General features: G+C 39.7%; 1 protein-coding gene and 1 long non-coding RNA gene across 3 annotated transcripts in view; both read right to left on the bottom strand.

The window, feature by feature from the left end:
• Positions 1–11,783, bottom strand: part of LOC118164885 — a 29,055-nt gene extending 17,272 nt beyond the window's left edge. The window contains exon 1 of the long non-coding RNA XR_004749715.1: positions 9,946–11,783. This is a non-coding gene — a long non-coding RNA (uncharacterized LOC118164885). The remainder of the gene's footprint in view (positions 1–9,945) is intronic.
• MACROD2 (mono-ADP ribosylhydrolase 2) overlaps positions 1–17,854 on the bottom strand; it is an 857,698-nt gene that overhangs the window by 431,012 nt on the left and 408,832 nt on the right. The gene's annotated exons all lie outside the window — the stretch shown is intronic.

Raw genomic sequence — 17,854 nt, 5'->3', positions numbered from 1 at the left:
CCTTTGCAGAATCCTCTTGGAGCAGCTTAACACTGCTGCAAGCCCACAGTATGGGAACAGAGAAGCTGCCTCAGCGGTAGCCTCACGTTCAGGAGCAACTCCAGGCTTGCCCACAGGTATTTCTCCTCTAAGTCAAGCAACCGTTTTCCATAGCCGGAGTTAATTAAGAAGAATGCCAGCAAGATGACCAAGAAGGGCTCTTGTCCAAACTTCACATTATACAAGCCATTAATAGGTTTCATATACCGTGTGAACTGGATAAAAAAATACAATACTTTAAACAATTCCATTTGTCTTTACAAAGCAGACCCAGAACAGATGGAAAGTCTCTCATCCAATTCAACGCATGCTGGATCAGGACCTTAACAGTTCGCAGATCTGCTACAGGGGCGTTTCTGAAGCGCACATCAAATAACTGTGTGACATCCATATCTATACATTTTACCTAGCAGTTTATCTAAAATGTATTTCTGTTGGCAGTGCTAATTTTCTTTTAGTACCTGTGTGTGCATAAGCTATCACAAGTGTATATAACTTACCAAAATTATTCTCTCGTACATTTAACAAGCAGATAATGTGGCAGAACAGGGAATTAATGTGACTAAGTGTAAAACCGGGGGGGGGGAAACATGAAAAACAGCTACTCAAACCTGATCTGTAATTTCACAACCTCTGCAAATAAACAGATCAGTATGATTTCCACTCTGTTTTATTCAAATTTCACACTAGCTTTAAAAAGTTAATAGCACAGTTGTGTGCAGAAGTGCTCTCCAGTATGGCATGCCACCAGAAAAATTCTGGCTCTTTCAGATCACTGTAAACATCATTAGAATCGCAGCTTCCTTTAAAATATTTCATAAAGCAACATGCAAATTTTTCACATGATACTGCTGCTAGAAGTTTCATACAAGGTATTCATCCGTAAAAGCATTTGACTTCAAGTTGCTATACTTAACAGGTAATGTCATCATACGGAATTAAAAATTAACCAAACGTACATTTTACAAAATTTGCTCATCTATAAAATATGTCAAAATACTAAAAATCTAATGCATCTTGGCAGTGAGCAAGAAGGAGGGAAAGCAGAAAGCAAGTCTGTGTGAAGGAAACTGAATTCTCTTAGGTAATAAAACAAACACTCAGGGATTGGAGCTGTTCACTCAGACTGCTTTCTGCCATACAGTCGACATTCTTGAAATCCTCTTCAATCCCTACAATCTGGACTAGTTAACAAAACCCAAAAACACAGGAAAATGCAAGGGAAAAAACTCTGAAGAGATTCCAATCTTAAGTTTTGACTCAAATGCGTACAGGAACTCATGGAGCCTACTGGATACTGTTAGTGACAGAAGAAGTTGCTCTACAACTTGAGCCATATGCCATTCAGGAGTACTGACAGAATTTGTCAGAACCCTAAATGAATTTTGGTTATTTTACTCCTGAAATAGCATCTTCCAAGAAAATAAAACACCATCTACCTTTTCGCAATTACTAGCTTTTGAAATCCTCTCTCGTGGAAGCTGTACAACAACGGACTAATTCCTGTCACAAGGACATCAGGAGGCCTTGGCCACGTACAGTCCGTGTTGCCTCGCCACACTGCCCATCGGTAACAACGGTGTGCTGTGCACCTCAATTCACACGCCTGCCCACAGAAGTGCAGCTAAGAGGAAAAAGAAGGAAGAGGCAGCAGAGAGAATGGATAAAATTCATTTGTTGTCTGTCAATAAGCCCGTAAACCCAGCAGCCTTGTTAGTGTGCCTGTTTAAGTGTACATTTGGAAGCAATAGAGCTGCTATCACCTGCTTTTAATTTTTTCCTTATGCAAGAGACTGAAATAAGTCTTCTTCAAAACCACAGAATATAAAGATGTTACAAATATTTTTTATTAACTCCATTTCATTTCCTATGATATAAAGCACAAAGAAATTAGAAAAAACACTCAAAAGATTCGAAAAAAATAATCAACAACTTGAGGCTCTTTACTTCAAGGTTAATATGAATGAAATTTACTCAAGCTGAACATCACACCAATTACAAAAGCAAAAGACTGTAAGCTCTGCTTTCTAACAGTAGAGGTAGACACGCCATTTCCAGAACACTCATTATTTATAGATTTAAGATGCTCCAGGGACTGATTAAGGCTACACAAGTTCTATCAATACCATTAAGCTCACTAAAATGCAATTCTCCCTTCTCAAAGCATTTACAGCTTTAAAAAATGAAGATACAACTACAAATCTTTTAAAATACGATATAACGTCATGGTTGCTGTTTTTTCCCAAACTGTAATAAGGTAAATTTTTAAAAGTAATCAACTACCACAAACACAAAGTGACCTAACCTACATAATAGAATACAACAACACGGAAGCAAGCCCTGTAGATGTTTTGGGTGGCGCTGGTCCTTTAGTTATTAGGCCAGAAACATAAAAGAGTGTATCACATTGAACAGTGTCTTAAAATGGCACATCCAGAAAGGCTGTGCTCTTTGAGAACGTTCCTCAGACCACGTTTGCTTTGTGTGTCCTGCCCTCCTTTTTTATTATTATTGTTTTTTAAATTACTTCATCCTACATCAGTGGACTCATACCTGATGTGACTACTACAAGGTTAGCCTACCAAGAGGATCTTCAGATTGAAAAAGCTGCTATGAAAACTATGCACTCATGCAACCTGGAGTTAATCTTCACATGCAAAAAGTTTGTCTCGTTCCTTCACAATGAAAAAAGTTAAAACACACAAGTTTCCCCTTCCGAAGAACATCCACAATCCAGCAGAGGACCATGATCTTCTTGGTGGTAATCAAGTATTTGACTTCAGAGAAAAACACTTACCTAGCAATGGCATTCATGACAAGTCAGCGTATCATCCCAATAAGCTTTCCAGTAAGTCGTGGTATTGAGAAATCTGGAAAAACTGTTTGCTAGGAACAATTTTATTTGTTCAAGAGCAATTTTGTTCCTTTTTTAAACAGTAGCAAAAGTAATCTACATGCCTGTGAACAAAGCTTTCTTCATAAAAAGAAGCCTAGTCTTTTCCCATTGAAGATGCCTCTCCAGAAGAGCCTAGAGACCTATAACCACACAGATTCAAGAGTGGCTTTTTTTTATCTTAAGCAGATGATGCCAGTAGGATTGCCAGATTTGGACTGGCTCCTTCAGACACTGCTCCAGCACACTCGCAAACAGCCCTGCTAGGACTCTACTTCCTAGGTGCTAGATGAGCACAATCCACGCAGAGGCTGGTAAGTTACCTCTTGCTAAAACCAAACTAACCAAAAACCGTGGATTATTCTGCTTGTACTCACAAGCAGAAATTGAGTCAAAGCAAACTTCACACCTCACAAAACTTAAAGCTCCATGCATACCAAGCAATCAGCTAGCTCGAGTCTGGAAGCAGAGTCCAAACATTGAACTGCAATCAGTGCACAATAATGACATCAGGAAAGCAAAACATTATTTTCATTAAGCCCTAAAATATACTCAATGAGAGCTTATTCTGACCTGACAAAAGGACTGCAGTAATTTCAGTAGTAATATTTACCGTTATTAGGCACAGGTAATTTTCTTCCTTATTTTTTTTCCTCATTATTTAGAACATTATTTCACTGTTACTTTTCCAAACAGTGCCATTTTAATCTTTGTGGCACGCATATGAGAAAATTGCGTAGGTGCAGCAAGACCAACTGTACCAACACTCCGTCCTAATTCGAAACCAACATGTATGGATGCACAGAGGTAAGAACAAAAGGGCGAATTCAGGAAAGAAAAATAAAATATTTTATGCCAACAGAACGGTGTGCAGAATTCCAGTTTAAGTAAACTGTGTCTACACTTAGAGAAAACAGAAGCCATCTCAGATGAGCTGCTTCCAATTATCCATAAGAAAAAAAAATAAGATAGGGTCACCTTTTAGCTGCTGATATTACTACTATCTTCTTGGGAATGTTTAGTTACTTTAGTGAAATCAGATGTCTTCCTGGATCCCAAATCACTTTAAAGACATACAGATGGTCTAAATGCTTGCTTTTCTTTTCATCTTATTGTCCACTAAGACACATCAGCCCTGTGCTGGCCAGACCATTATTAATGACATCAAGCACTGAATTCCCCCTCATTCAGATAGACTTTCTTGGCTTTTTTTTTTTTTTTTTTTTTTTTAAAAACAGAGGCCTTAAATCATCATTTGCTCAATGATTTGTCCACAAATAACAGACAGGTGAACAGCAGCGAGAAAGTAGTCATCTAAACAGCAGGACATGTGGACAGCACTGTAATGACCTGCAGTTTAAATATATATATATATATATATATATTATATCAACAGCTCTCTACCTTTCTTCAGACTGTCAGGTTTCCATCATGTAAAGAGTGGTACAAGTTGGGAAACAGTTTTTTGTTTGTTTGTTTTTAAGTTCTTGTCCATTTTATTTAAGTATATTGATTTAGATAAAAGACACGTACTCATTTTCTTAGACTTCCGCTCTCTACTGATCAGACGATGGCCTTGCAGCACATCAGAAGGGCCACCCCCATTGGGAATAAAAACAAAAAGTTGGTCCATTAACTACTTGCATGAACAACCGAAGATTTCCTAAAAAGCACAGAAAATAAATAGACGTGAAGATGTACATTCTGAGCAGTACAGTGCTGCAGGCATTACAAACGTGGCAGCTGTTATTTTTAAACTCCCCACAACTTTTCCCACCAAGGGAGAAAGATTCTTCTTCCACAAGAGATTGTCATTAGCTAGTAAAAAAAAAAACACAAAAAAAACTACTGCAAAACGCTGATGTAGTCAAATGAATTATACAATAATTATTTTCTTATTAAGAAACAAATGCACTCCTCGCTTTGGCCGCCTCCCAGAAATACTAATTAACGTGGATACTACATTTTATTTGCATTAGGAAAACCAGAGAGGCAGCTAGGCCTTGCAGAGATTTTAAGAGCTGCTCAGGCTGGATGCACAGATGAGTTAACTGCTTCTAGATATTCTCCTGTTCTTCACATCCATATCTGCTGACTAACATGAAGCAAGCCATTAGTCATCCAACAGCTAGTCCAAGCCACATGCTAAATGAATACACATTGCGCATTTACATGCGGTTACCTTAATTTAATATACCAGTGGCTACACTTCTGCATTTTTTAACAGTGAAAATGTCGCTTTTACATTTTTAACTTGCCAGAATCATTCGGCTCTCATAACTTACGTATAATCAAGGCAGCCATTCTTTCATGGCAATAAAACAGCAAAAGCACAGCCAATGGTGCATACCTAAAAAAGCAGGGCCTACGGTTTCATCTCGCGTCCTGCATCTATTTAAAACCTGGGTGCCTGAAACAGGCAGAGGCTCCCAGCCATTACACTTCAAAACCTAAATTCTTCTGAATTCCCATGGTCAGGAGAGAAGGGGCAAGGAAATGATTCTTGCAACTTCATCTCTAAGATGCTCCCTGCTTACCATACACAATTAAAACGAACAATTGTGTGCAGCTGACAACTGGTTTTCCCAAGACAGTACGCTAAATTTTGCAATAAAATAGATTGGATTTAACATTCTCTTATCATACGTAAAACAAACACAGACTAAAAAAAGTTAGAGACTGTTTTCACATTCTAAAAGTAACCCATTCCATTAATCGCACATCTTGTGAAATCAGGGAGCTTTGACAAAGACATGATAGTATCCAGAACATCTTACACATGCTTGCTAAATATTTCCATCCCTTCAAATTTTTAGAAGAACATAGAATGTAATTAGTTTGACAGTTTGAGTTGTACATTACTGCATGAGCAGACTAAAAATAGATGAAAGCAAATAGTTAAAAGCTCAGTTTTGGAAAAACATCCATATTCAGGTATTAGCCTTCAGCAACTGTTTCCTTAAGAGATTCCTGCAGACTGTTGAACAGTGGTGTTGCCAGGATAAATCAGGTTTCTGTTTGTTTGTTTGTTTGTGTGTGTGTGTGTGTGTGTGTGCGTGTGCGCCCCCTCCCTAGAGGATGCCATCAATTTTTCCTTTGTCAGGATGTCAGAAGTTACAGGTGATTGCAGCTCAAAGTCCTTCTCCTGATAAGGTAATAAAGTGCAACAAAAAACTGATTTAGTCTAAAGCCATGCTCTTACTCTTCTGCCGTTTTGTTGAAGACGGTTGTAGTTTACAATATACAAATTCCTTATTTCCACTGTTTTAGGATAAGAAGTGTCTAAGCTTTAAAGGGTTTTTAGTTCTGTTCTATTTTGTTATCTTTAAGACAACCAAACGTGTAGGTGAAACCTACGCACACCATTGCGGGAGAAGCACAAACTTCTTCCTTGGAAGAGAAATAGAAGGAGATGCTAGCTGGAAGAGCAAATTGTAACAGAAACACTGCAGAGGAGTTGATGCAGGAAGCGATGCCCATGTATTGCACTTTCTTCAGCTGAAAACAAGTCCTTGCTCTGAGCTTTTTCTCTTGCTTTCAGTGTAGCACAGCTAACCTTCATTTGACTTTATTCTGCCTCTCCCTGCACATTCCTTCAGTTTTCCTCCTCCTGCTTTAAACCTACTCTTTCCTCTCTTCCCTCCTATTCACCCCAAGTAACTGTAATCAAACAACCCCATAAGGACCTGCTTCATCTTCAGGTCAAAAGCACTCTGGGGGAGAGCTCAGCCCTTCCTTCATAGCACTGCGCTCATCTCAGACTTCTCATCTTCTCGACTTCCACTGATCACCATCAAACAAGCCAACAAACCTATACGTGCATCTCTAAATGAAACGTTACTTGGCTTTTCCGAAACTTCAGAATAAAATATTTAGCAGTATTTTTAGCATTGCTTTTAAAGTCAGAAATTCTGTTTGGAACTGGCCTGGTGATGCAAAAATTTCTCTCATTCAGCGGTCTCACGAGGCAAAACATTTTGCCCCCCTTTCTTTTTTTAAACAGAACACTAGGTTACATTCAGCTTCAAGATATTTTCCGTAGATCCCCTGGGAATTCCCACTCCATATTTGAAATAACTCAAATTATTTCACTTACTGGAATGGGCAAAACATCAAAGAGCAGTAACATCCTACAGGCAACACGTCTGGTGTTCAAAAAATATACATTTCAGAAACAATAATTGAGGAGTTGATATCTGTATAGAATTTCTCTTTGGATAAGCATAAGAAAGTATCACAAAGTTGTAGCATGTCCACACAGTAATAACGATATTAAAACGAGATGTAACAAGATGTGAAAACATCTTTGGAAGAAGTGAGCAGCCGAACAGTCCCTACTTGGCCACATACTTGAGAGACCCTACATAAAGTCACTTACAATAATTCAAGATTATGAGCACCAAGAAAGCTTCCTTCCCCTCTCCCCGCGGGATGCTGGGGGGAACCAAGTGGGGACAATGCCAGAGCCTTGGTTTGGGCACCCAGCTGCAAGCAACAGGTAACAGCAGCGACCCTTGCACGGCTGACCCCATCCACCAAACAGCAGCAGAAGGAACCCACCCCACACCTCTGATGGCAGACATCTCACAGAGCAACTACAGGCTACCTTCATCTTGGCTGTAAGAGATTTGGGCTTGCTAGCCAGAGTTAGATTTATCACAATAAAGCACTTTTTCCCCCCACTGGGGCTCCTCTCTTCATATCACTTCAGGAACAAAGAGGCCAAATATTCTGATTTACAGTCTAACAGCTCATGAAAACTATTTGCTAAGTGCTCTCTCCTCGTCCCATACACCTGCTGAGGACCTTTGTGGTCCTGACAGCCTGAATGGCTTGCACTGAGGCTCCCTTTATCCTGAGGAACTCCCTGCACGTATGAAGTGCAGTTAGTGGAAATTAAGAGATAAAGAGAAGATACGGTAGAAAAAACGAGTCAACATGCCACCACCATTCATTCCTCCAGCCTTCCACGCAAGCCAAATAGCCCTGAAAGTGCCCGAACCTCTTTGCCAGCCTTCAGAGCAGCAATGGACTGTTTTCCTAGAGGTAGCCAACACCATAACAGCACTGACAATAAGCTTTACTTAGCATTTCATTCAAGTTTTACCAAAAAAAAAAGTGGCTTTTTATTGGGTCTCAAATACCAGTAGTACCTTGGCCTTGAAGAATGCACTCTACTTGCATGATAATGACCCTAATTAGTGCAAGCCATCATTTACTGTCAGAAACTAATAACTCCAACCAAGTATATTAAATTCAATATATTTTCATTAGTTATAATAGACAGAGACTTGGCTTTTAACTGACATTGACTATATATTCATTGTTATTAGTAGCACTACACAAGATAATGGAAAAGTAGTTGCAGAGAAATGGAAGATTTAAAAAAAAAAAAAAAAAAAAAAAAAGAGGCCATGAAAGGAAGCTCTCGGTTTTCTATGCAGAAAGCTGCCCAAAAGCTCTCCCCTCAAACTCTGAGGAGCTCTGTCTTTTTAATCAGGCCTCCTATTAGCTATTACAGAGCATACAAGGAACTTGAATACGCTGTAAGGCATAAGACTTAGATTTTAATGAAAAAGTGTTATATTCAGCAGCTTGCGTAAGCAGACTTACTTCAAAGAATTCTCGCGCACTGTGATTTCAGAATGAGCTGAAAATAATAAGAAGCCCAACTCTTTTGTGACTTGGACCCAGTAAGCTGCAGAAACATAAATAAAAGTATACCTAAGTATACCTTGTCCCAAAGCATGAGCTCTTTGGCACTCCCACTAGAGACCTGCTGGAAGAAGCCCTGCACTGTTGCTTCAAATGAGATGCCAGGTTTCACCTGCATTATTCCCCCTGCAGAAGCCATTTCTGTGTCTGTTCTTTATGTGGAACTAACGAATTAGCCATTTGTACCTTCCAACTACCACTCAGAGTATTTATCTTCTTGGGTGATATGATATTATAGAGTAACACAGTTACTGGAAATTAATTACATGAAATAGCTCCCCTGAAAATTACTCTATGCATCACATTTAATTATGAATATTTTTGTAGTGTCACTAAACATGGAATATACTTTGTGTATGCCAGCGCATTTCAGATTACAATCCCAACCACAATCCATTTCTTCCTAAAAATCTCTTTATGAAGACAATTTGGTGCTTAGTGTATTTCAGCTCATCTTCATTACACCACATAATGACGGCAGAATAATAGATCTGATTGCCTGCTGAACGATGACGACAAAATTAAGGGCACAACACCACACTTATATCTGCTGGACATTTTTTTTTGTTTTTAAGGAGACATTTGTTATAATTCAATGTTTTGTTGAAGACTAAGCATATTAACAAAAACTAGATGAATCTGCTTTTTTTTTTTTTTGCAGATTGAACTAACTCATAAGTAATTTACCCTCACCATTAAATCAGAAAAAATAAATAGTATCTACCAAGAGGTATCTAAGTCACCAGTGGTTATTTTTAGTATGTATTCTTCATCTTCTGCTCACTAAGCTCAAACCATTTCACTACAGCAACCAAACCACTTCAAGCACAAACTTCTCCAGTACAAACAAAAGCAGAAAAACCCACCCAACAAACACATTCAGGAAGTAATTAAGGTTTCTCCTATGACTTTCTTATTGTCCTCCCCTAGGAGGACATGTTAACAGGAGCTAACATGCTAACTGCTAGTAGCAATATGTACTAGCATCCAGGTAGTACATGCAAACGCAGAGAAGAGAGGCCACTAGCATCTCCTAGTTCAAAGACAGAATCACAGAAACCCTTTCACACACTTTTTTTTTTTTTTAGTTACCTCTTCGCTTCCTCCCCAGCAAACACAAGGACTCACTTTTTTCTTTGAATTTTTTTTTTCCAGGCTGAGGCAAACAGATCGTGTTGGCAGCAGCATTTCTCTTCCACCTCCCTGCCTGGCGTACAACCCCCACACACGGAGGCACAGTTCCCCTTTCTCCCAGGGAATACGTCTCTCTCTTCTCCAACATCCCAACAACTCCTTACCTGCCCCACAGAGATTTCTTGGAAGGCAGAGGGCCAGAACCATATCTTACAGATCAAACACTCAACTTCCCCAGCACTCACAGGGTGCTCCCTGAGGCCCTGCAGCCTGCATTTCTCTTTTTCACAATGCACCTTATCAGCATCGCCACCTTCTCCTCAACGAAGCTTCACAGGTGCAGATAGCACACCTCGTCCATCCCTGGCCAGCCCCTGCAAGTAGGCCACCCCCCCAAAATGGGGGGAGCTTTTAGTATTCTTCCATTTAAGAGCCATTTACCCCTTGTTTCTCTCCTTACAGAACTGCAGAAGTCCCCCCCACATTTAGCTTGCCTCCCGTATCTCGTGACACTGCTGCGCACACCTTCCAAAACATCCTTCTTCTGGATCAATCACATCCTTTGGGCGCGGGGGACCCACAGCCAAAACACATCCCTACTCAAAAAACATCTAAAGGTGAAGTTAAGCAGAGAGGCTTACATGCTATTGCTGACTGGAAGCTATTGTTCCATTTAGTAAAGCAATTAAATACATGATTATTCAGAAGTGAACTCATATTCAAACCAGCTGAACCTCCCTTATGTTTATCATTAAGCAGATTCTAAAGAGGTTGTCTGAAAGAAGTCATATGGGTCTGATTTTTTAAATTATTTGTGAGCAACTGTGAAGGGCTAGCTATCAAAACAGTGGAAACAAATATGTCACGTATAAATAAATCTAAATAGTCACGGGTTTGCATAATCTTCGCTACTTCTGCATTTATGAACATAAAATTTAAATCACAAGCAGGATGACGGTGCTCCGCACAAACATCAAGATCATCTTCCGTCATTCACAAAGTTGTCATCGACATCAGATTTTATTTTTGGATTTCGCCATACCCTGAGCAGAACATTCAATGTGCAATACCACCAGGTGGCAACTTGAAGCACTAACATTCGGATCTTCCCTCAGGTGCATGCCATCATTCCACAGCAAGCTAAAGTGAAACATCCTGGCATTAGGAGCAAGTCAGCTAATTACTGCTAGAATAGTAACAAATAAAGAGGTCTGTATTTCTATCTCAGGCAGCATTCTCTGTACAAGAACTTTTATTTCTTCATTACCATTTGTAAAAGTTCCGTAGCAAAATACCAAAATGAAAAAAAACATCAATGTGGTATATATGGAGGGTTAGAAAGATGAAGAACACAGATGGAATCGAATCTAACAGAACCTGAATTCAGTAACTAAAAATTAATTAAATTGGAACTCTGCTTTTTGAAGAGGATATTGGCAGCAGGATAAGGACACCACACCATGGAAAATCTGTTTACAGCCCTATGCCCAGCTATGCTGTTGTTCTTCTGCGTGTATGGTTGGTTTTGTTGTTTTGTTTTGTTTTATACAATTAAGTGGGAATTATGAGAATTGCAAAGAAGCAGCAGAAAGTAACAGACAACATCACTGTATGACAGAAGTAGGAAAGCAGCACTGAGGTGAATACGGGTGCAGGAAAAAACTTCGAAATATCACTGTTGTACCTGAAAAAATTGGGCTGGGTATGGGCATGAAGAACTGCCAGAAGAAGAGAAGGAGCAGGGTGATCCTGCAGACTTTGTAGGCTGTAGATTGAGCTGGAAAGGGATAGAAAAGCTGGAGAGTTTAAAGAGACTTCTGAAGTCCTGAGTGTTTATTTGTAGAAGACCTTCCGTGGTTCTCTTAGCACAGATACAGATTTCAGGCTCACACTGTGTGTTATCAGGTAATTTTACAGTCCTAACGGCACAAGTCAGGTAGAATCCTTAGTAACTATCAAAATTGATAGAAAATGATAATATAACAACTGGAACCTTGCTTTACTGTTACACTTCACTGGAAAGGGAGAGAGGAACTGTTCTCATTGGGAATTCCACCCTATCAGACAGTAATGCCCACTATGGCTGCCACACGCCTCCTGGAACTGGAGACAGCTCTAGAGAGAGGTCAGCTTTAATATAATTAAAACAGGAAAGTTCAAAAACTTTCTTTTTCCCCGCCGAAAGCCCATGTGGAAGTTTAGACAGGGGGGTTGCTCATAAGACAATTAAGTGGCAGAAACTGAGAGAAGGTATTGAAGTCCAAGGCCTGGTCATCATCTTAATTGGGAGAAAGTTCTATCACTCTACGGAAGTATTAAAAATTAAAAAGACAAAGTCACTTAAAAAATTAAAAAGCTCCAGTGGATGTTAGAAGTCAAACAGGGTCAGACACAAGGGAGAGGACTGAGCCATCACCGGTAGCGGGGGCCTCTTCAGAGGCTTCTTTTGAATTCAATACTGTGCTTTGTATGCGTAGAGCAGACTGCACCCAAAAAAAAGGCAACTTTGTGCTCCCTCCTTCCATCTCCTTGCTCCACAGGAAAGACAACCCCAAAATACTCCATTTTTGTACCCATTTTGCGCGTGGAAATTGTATCCCTGACATGTAATTTCCACGTGCACAACGCAGCCTGAATGCGCACCTTGAACCCAAAAACCAGCTCTCAACAACCCCAGACCAAAGGCACAATGGATGCAGGAAAACCTAAATCTTAGAGGAAGAAACACAATAAATTATCACCTAAAAATCCTGTCTTATAAGCAGTGTCTCCCTGTATCCGTGCTTTCCCATCCAAAAAAAACAAGGATACTGCCAGTTGCTTAAGCAGCTTTAACAATTAATGCATTACAATGCCATTTAGGTGTTACTAGAGGTAAGTATAGGCCTTGGAAAGACAACGGCATATGGCTGAATATGTGGAGACCAGAATAACTGATCCATTCAGAAAGCAATCGTTCTGACCGTGTGGTTTAAAACTGCAGAGCAAGAGCCCCAAAGACTGAGCACATAAACCACAGACTTGAGCTAAAAAGGCAAAGATAATGGAGTGTGCAAGAGAGCTAAGAGGTGAGGAAAAGCAGAGCATCAAGTGACACGCTGTCACTTTTCAAAGTAGCAAAACAAGGGAGAATATTAATGAAAAAATTTCCTGGGGATAGAAACCCAAAGATTTTTACCTTTAATCTAGATTGGGTAATGCAGAAATGTGACACTCTCCAGGCTGAATGATACTGTCTATGCATATGAGGGCAGAAGCTGCCCCCACGCAGATGCAGAAGCTTTCACTGCATCTGACTGAGGTTACAAAATGCCTTTACATCCAAACTGGAAACTAAAAGCAGGAAAGGCAAATCAGACGTTTCAATTCCCAGATTTTTCTAACACGTGTCAATTCCTAAGGCAGAAACGTAGGTATTAAAACCCAAGTCACTTAACAAGCTGTTAATGACTCAGTAGAGTCCGCTGTAAAAAAATTGGAGCAGAATGTTAAACGTTCATGTTTCAGGAAGTAATCAAAAGACGAGTACTTTGTATTGGTACTGGAAAGAACAGCCTACCTCCCTTCATCCTTTCAGCCTCTCTTGCAAGGAAATATGAGATATATTAAATTCTTTAGCCACTAGATTTTCTGTGTAGGTTTCTTGACAAACAACTCTGATCTTTTCTGGGATTATCTTCAAGTACCTATATATGCAAGGAAAAATTCTGCATTAGCCTCCGAGGTCTTTGAACTTTTGATTCTTTCGTTTTATTCAGTTTTAATAGACTGAAATTCTAAAGGACCTTTACAACGCTTCAGATTGTATTGCACAATTTGCGTTACACGAGTCAGGAAGCCATACAGGGGACTTTTGTATGGAGCCACAGAGAACAAGTGCCGAACACAGCCTGAATATTGGCACCGCTTGGGGCTAGCTCTCTTTAAGGGAGCAATGGTACAGATTAACCCCTGCATTCTGGCTTACTCGGGATCCTTACACGGTTCACCCACGTCACCACCATTTCATTTAGCATACTTCAGTTGATAGCACACTTCGGTTTATAGAGAGGATAACCGCATAAGCTATCTGCCATAAGACACGTAGGTCACAGAAACACAGTGTCAGATAAAAGGAGCTAAGCCTCATCTCCCTTTTGCCTCACAGATTACAAGCGATTCCACAGTCTAAAAGAAGATTTGTAAATCCTGATTATTCAGGACTGCCACCAGTATCAGTTTCTTGCACAAAGGAACACCCGGTAGAACATAAACCTGAACAAACCTGATGCGAATATTTCTACAGAGGACTTCCTGGGGAGTGTCTTCCCACTCTAGCTAGCATCTTCCCATTCCAGCTTCCCCACCTTTGTTTGCAGTATGATGGGAAGCTTAGAATCATGCTCAAATCATAATTTAATTAAGATGATCAACTAGAATAATTACCTACAGAAAGCTATTTTCCAGCCTGCATACAGCTTAAAACTTGATCCTTTATTCAAAGATAGGGTCCCCTCAGCAGTGATTCAGACATGCACTGTATTGATTCCCCTGCCATACGCAGGCATATCTGTACCTAGAAGCAATGCAGAGGTTCAAGCCTGTGCAGCGTGTACTGCTCAGAAACATTTATTAGCACTTCTGCAACTAGAAGGGTTTAATTTGTTTCAGCGTCCCTCACGGATATCAGCCTATGCTCCTGGTAGATTCCAGCACTCATCTGTTCAAGCTGAAAACCTTGATCCCAATCTCTGGAGCCATCCCATAGAACAAGCCCCAGCTATACCAATCAGGGATAATATGCGCCTTTTTACATGCCAGGCTGCTGCACTCCTTGGGACTGTGCAATCTGTAAAGCCAGAGATGGCTGCGAGTGCTGCTCTTGTTCAGAAGGATTTGTGAAATGAACTTTGTGAGCCCAAATACCTTCGTATCTTACCTGGCTGAACAAACACTTTCAAAATACAGGGCACACACAGAATTATTACTCCCCAATCTTAGATTTCCTTACATAGGAGGCAGATGACCCCTCAAAAGCTAATGGCAAGTGTCAAAATAAAAGAAAAGAAAAACACAATATTAGAAGTCAGATGAAAACGATCAGCCTATTTACTACGTATTTACTTTACAGAAAAAGCTTGCAACTTCCATGGCTCTATTTCATGTGCCTGGAGACACAAATCTCCAAGACTTTGATGTAAGAAGTTCATTTCCAGCAAAATGTTATTTACCAAACAATATATGCAGATGCATTCAAAGGGACCATCAACTACTTGGCTTCAATACACTAAGCAATTTCCCTTCCTAAATTTTGCCTTGAATGCAGTTTGACATATTTCCAGAAAAAACAAAAATAAAAAAAAATAAAAAATAAAAAAAAAATTCTTCACCCGTGCATTGTATAAGCTATGTGATTTACTAAGAGGAAATCAAAGTTTTCACAAAGTGTTTGATAATGGACCACCTTCATCAATCACTATGGCATTCCTCTCCAGCAACTTCCTGTGAAGTCTCCAAATGATCCTGCTTTCCCTCCGTCCAAAAGGCAATGTGAGTTTTGTTTAACTCCCTTAACCATAAAACACAGCTTTTCTGTTAGCCTGTCATCTACTAATCAAGGCTCTATCCGGAAGGGCCCTGAATATCCATTAGCAGTTGGAATGCTGCATTCAAATGCCAGTTTCTAGCAGAAAAATGACAGATTTCGGAACTATTACTACTGTAGGATAATTCTTCTGCAGATGCAGGCGCTTGTGTGAGTCATTTTAACAGTTGTAGTGCAAAATACACCATAAATCCCACAAGTGCTAATATAGAACATTCCCATCCACTACTCCAATAAGAGAAAATCCCCAGACACATCTTTCTATTACAGCCCAAACTTCTGAATAAAGTTTCTTTTTAACAGTGTAGGTCTCTGGCATATCAACTGAAAATATTGGATGCTTTGCACAATGAAAATATGACTTTAGATGATGAAAATAACCTCATTTACTGATAGTCACAGATAAAGTATCAGGAGAAGCACACTGCTGCTAGATGAAGGATAAACCTTAGTATGATAAATAATAGCATGTACTTAAACAAGAAAATTTACCTATATTTTGCAGTGGAATAAAGTGGCATTTCATAGGGTGGCTAGGCAACTACGTATTCTGAAAATCTCTGCAAATTTCAGAAGTTTCTGAAAGTTAGCACAAGTTAATCTCCCTCATATAATCTTTATTACACTAGCATCTTCTTCATAAGGAACTCATTTTGTTCTATTCATACATCCAATATGCAAGGTAGGTGGTGGGACAAGTTTTGCTCTGTTTAGACTACTTTCATCTTCTGTCAAATGAATTTAGGACTTCTCTGCACTAAGTATTAAAAGAGGGAGCAGTGAAATTCTGCACAAAACTCAATTTCAAAAGAGTCTGTGTTTCTACATACATTTTAAACCCAGTTTTGACAGCACTGTTTTTTCCCCTGCCGGTTTCACATAGCTATCCTAGCAGTTCTTGCCACTTTGAAATGGACAAATAGGAACAAATATATTCTACTGCCTTACATGAATTGTCATGAAATGATGGTAAATACTGCAATGACACTGATGCATTAAATATCTTACAACTTCCCAAGCTGAAACAAAAAGAGAAAACAACAACCAACGAACCAACTATACCCTTACCGCTACAGCCCTACAGCTGCAGCAGTAGGTAGTGGGCCAAAATACAGAATATATAATAAGAGCACGTAGTACTACATTTCAGAAATATTAAGACTGTTACTTTACCCCAAAATTCTCCAACGTCAAAGAGTGGCGTGGAAGCAAGTGACAGCCAAGACAACAGGTGTGTGGGTAATAGGCGGCTTCTGTAAAACCTCCTCGTGCAAAAAAGGTCAAGGGATGCTACTTCCACATGAAGACATTCCGGATGAGCATAGTTCATCAATAAATCCTAATCCCTGCCTTCAGGCAGCTGATTTACTAAACAGTGACTGATAACTGAACAGAAGAAAATAATTTAGGGGTGACAAGAGGAAAAAAAAAAAAAATCTAAGCCTTCCTTTACTGACATTGTGAAGGTTAAATATTGGGAAAGGCTGCTGTCAGAAGTTCCTGCTCATTGGAATTCCGCACACCAAAACCGGGAGCTTTCTGGAACTATGGAAACTTACTCCCCAATTCAGAGACAAGCACACAATATCGCAGATGAAAGACTGCTGACTGCTGTGCAGCTAAACTACTAATTTACTTAGCATATTCTCTTTTTCTGAGATCTCCTTGCAGCTGTTCATTGCAAATGATCCAAGGCAACATTCACATGCTGGAGACAAGCATAGCAAATTTGAACTAAGGAAACATTTTTAGGAAAAGGTGAAAAAGGATCTGAACTCAAGAGAAAAAAAAAATGAACTCCTCCCAGTTCTGAAGTATTGAGAACATACGCACTCGTTTCGTCATTTTCTACAAAAGTGAAAAGTTTATACATGGAATTTAAAATAAGAAGGATTAAAGGGTAAAGAAATTAAGTTCTTGTTCTAGATATAAGGACAAATGTCAGCCAGTAAACTTACGCTTGTTTTGTCTTTGTTGCATTTGTATTATACTGTTCGGATTTGCAGTTTCCTTCGGGAAATAATATTATATATAAGTAAGTGCAATTGTGAAATGGTGGAACCATTGTGGAAGCCAGTCTGGAGAAAGCAGATTAAGGGCATTTTGATTAAAAGCCCAAATTAACAGACTATAAAGGGGAGAGTAGGGACACTAGGAAGCCATCTGGGAGCAGAGTCTTTTCTTTGTAGCTCCTGCTTAAGGGCTTGGAGATCTCCATGCAGACAACTGTGAAACCACACTGATGCCCGTCTGGGTTCGGGCGGGCATGAGAATGGTCCCTGGAATGGGGCTGGGAAGTGCTGCGGTCGGTGGCGCACACTCGCTGAGCTAGAGTTGGTACCTGTCATCTTCTCTGATCCGCAGTGGGTTGGAGTGCTGTCTTCCAGCACTCTCTTGTACATTTTATTTGGATTGATAAAGTTTTGATAAGGGAGTTTTGTTTCATTTTGCTTTGAGAGTAACAGCTCAGAAACTCGGGAGACAAAATA

The sequence above is a fragment of the Oxyura jamaicensis genome, chromosome 3, assembly GCF_011077185.1.
Source record: "Oxyura jamaicensis isolate SHBP4307 breed ruddy duck chromosome 3, BPBGC_Ojam_1.0, whole genome shotgun sequence".
NCBI lineage: Eukaryota > Metazoa > Chordata > Aves > Anseriformes > Anatidae > Oxyura > Oxyura jamaicensis.
This window is presented reverse-complemented; position numbering and strand designations above follow the sequence as displayed.